This window comes from Cyprinus carpio, chromosome B4 (genome assembly GCF_018340385.1).
Source record: "Cyprinus carpio isolate SPL01 chromosome B4, ASM1834038v1, whole genome shotgun sequence".
In the NCBI taxonomy this organism is placed as follows: Eukaryota; Metazoa; Chordata; class Actinopteri; order Cypriniformes; family Cyprinidae; genus Cyprinus; species Cyprinus carpio.
Window position 1 is genome coordinate 28204929 of NC_056600.1, and position 3254 is coordinate 28208182.

Sequence of the window (3254 nt, forward strand, 5' to 3'; positions counted from 1 at the left end):
ACTATCCAGTGGGATAACCTCTGCTTGGAGACAGCCTTTCCCTTCTGCTGGCCTCCGTAACAGACAAAAGAGCTGGTCTGAGGTCCCTAAGGCACCGAGTTCTGTCCACATAGGTGCGAAGCGCACGTACTGGACAGAGCAGCGCCAAGGCTGGGTCTGCCTCCTCCAGGGGCAACGCTTGCACGTTCACCACCTGATCCCTAAAAGGAGTGGTGGGAACTTTGGGCACGTACCCAGGCCGGGGTCTCAGGATAACGTGAGAGTTAGCCGGCCCGAATTCCAGGCACGCTTCGTCAACTGAAAATGCCTGCAGGTCCCCGACCCTCTTCACCGAAGCCAAAGCCGTCAGGAGCGCAGTTTTAAAAGATAAAAACTTTAGCTCTACTGAGAGCAAGGGTTCGAAGGGAGCTCTCTGCAGTGCTGATAGAACCACTGCGAGGTCCCAAGAGGGGACTTGCTGAGGGCGAGGCGGGTTAAGCCTCCTTGCTCCTCTCAGGAACCTGATGATCAGATCGTGCCTCCCAAGAGACTTACCTTCAACAGGGTCATGGTGAGCCGAAATGGCGGCCACATAGACTTTGAGGGTGGAAGGAGACAGCCTTCGTTCCAATCCCTCCTGAAGAAAGGAAAGCACTGACCCAATCGGACATTTCCAGGGGTCCTCACGCCGTGAAGAACACCAAGTGATGAAGAGGTTCCACTTCAAAGCATAGGCGTGTCTGGTGGACATGGCTCTAGCTGAAGTGATGGTAACTACCACCTGTGGTGGCAAGGTACCTAAACCTTCCGTGACCCGTCCAGAACCCCACACATGTAGATTCCAAAGATCGGGACGTGGGTGCCAGAGGGTGCCCCATCTCTGAGAAAAGAATGTCCTTCCTCAGAGGAATTGGCCAGGGAGGGGCTGTCGCGAGGAGTACAAGTTCGGGGAACCAGGTCCGGCCGGGTCAAAAAGGCGCAACCATGAGGACCTGCTCCTCGTCCTCCCTGATCTTGCACAACGTCTGTGCAAGAAGGCTCACTGGGGGAAACGCATACTTGCGCAGGCCCAGCGGCCAGCTGTGCGCCAGGGCGTCCGTGCCGAGGGTGCCCTCGGTCAGGGAGTAAAACAACTGGCAGTGGGAATTTTCTGGAGAGGAAAACAGGTCTACCTGAGCGTCTCCGAAGTGTTCCCAAATCAGCTGAACCCGACTGGGGGTGGAGTCTCCATTCCCCGGGGCGAGACTGCTGCCGTGAGAGCTCGTCGGCTGCACGATTGAGCCTACCCGGGATGTGAATGGCACGAAGCGACCTCAGATGCTTGTGACTCCACAAGAGGAGATGGCGAGCGAGTTGCGACATGCGGCAGGAGCGTAGACCACCCTGATGGTTGATGTACGCTACGGTCGCAGTGTTGTCCGTACGGACCAGAACGTGCTTGTCCTTCAGCAGGGCCCTGAAGCGGTGCAGAGCAAGACGTACTGCTAGCAACTCGAGGCAATTGACATGCCACTGAAGTCGGGGTCCTGTCCAGGAGCCCGATGCAGCATGCCCATTGCACATGGCACCCCAGCCCGTGGCAGAGGCATCTGTTGACACAACAACATGTCTGGACACCGGTTCTAGGGGCACGCCGGCCCGTAGAAACAAGGGGTCCAACCACGGGGTGAAGTTTCGGCGGCAGGCCGGAGTGATGGTCACTCGGAGCGTGCCCCGTTGCCATGCCCATCTCGGGATTCGGTCGTGAAGCCAATGCTGAAGCGGTCTCATATGGAGTAACCCGAGCGGTATGACTGCCGCCGCGGACACCATATGCCCCAGGAGCCTCTGAAACAGTTTCAGTGGAACCGCTCTCTTGCCCTCGAATTGTCTCAGGCAATTCAGCAGTGACTGCGTGCGCTCGTCTGTAAGTTGCGCGAACATGGCGACCGAGTCTATTTCCATACCGAGAAAAGAGATCCTCTGCACAGGGGAGAGCTTGCTCTTTTCCCAGTTGACCTGAAGACCCAGTCGGGCAAGGTGTCTGAGCACCAGATCCCTGTGCTCGCACAACCGTTCTCGAGAGTGAGCTAGGATCAGCCAGTCGTCGAGGTAGTTGAGGATACGGACACCTTGTTCCCTGAGAGGAGCCAGGGCTCCCTCCGCGACCTTCGTAAAGACGCGGGGAGACAGGGCCAACCCGAATGGGAGAACCTTGTACTGATATGCCTGCCCCTCGAAAGCAAACCGAAGAAACGGTCTGTGTCGAGGAAGAATGGAGACATGAAAGTACGCGTCCTTCAGGTCGATCGCTGCAAAACCAATCCATCGGACGAATGCATTCGAAAATGCGCTTGGCGCGTTAACATCTTGAACGGAAGTCTGTGCAGAGCTCGGTTCAAAGCACACAAGTCCAGGATTGGCCGTAACCCACCTGTCTTCTTGGGTACTATGAAGTAAGGGCTGTAAAAGCCGGACTTCATGTCGGCTGGAGGGGACCGGCTCTATCGCGCCCTTTGCCAGCAGGGTCGCGACCCTCCGCGCGCATGACAGGTGCATCCTTGCCCACCATCGTCGTCGCGCGGACACACCCGAAACCTGGGGGGATGCCGAGTGAACTGAATCGCGTAGCCGAGACTGAGCATCCGGATGAGCCAGCGGGAAGGCCTGGGGAGCTCTAGCCAGGCTCCCAGAAACCGAACCAGCGGGGTCAAGGGGACTACAGGCGTACCCACGGTGGGGCAGCGTGGTGGAGCAGACAGCCCCAGCATGGGAGGCATAGCGTCCCTTAGCGGGGGCGGAGTGCGGAGTGCGGGCACTCGTCTGACTCCAAGCAGCAAAGAGGGCATGAGAAGGCGAAGCGTTCTCGAGCCGGCTTTGCATGGAAACTGGCAAGGGGAGAGGAGAACGAGAGCGGCGAGGAAGCACGTCGCCAACTGTCGTTCGTGGCCTCTTGGGACCCGGAGGTAGAGGAAACAGCTCTTTTAGTGAAGGTTTGGGTACCACCGGCCGCAGGGCCAGTGGCGGAACAAAATGAAAATGAGAACAAAGGATTCTCCCCCGGCCCTCCTCCGGGGGAAGGAGTGGTCCTGCTACCATCTCCTGACGAGCTGACGTCTCCAACTCTGGGTCGCCCGTCTCAGGAACGCCGCTTGGCCTGGCGTTTGGCAGGCTTAGGGGCAGAGACGGGTTGCGCCGCCCTTCTGCGGCCATCTCCTCGCTGCGGCCGGGGTGAAGGCTGCTGCTGTGGCCGAGCGGTAGTAGTGGAGGAGGCCACAGGGGGGCGCCCTCGGCGA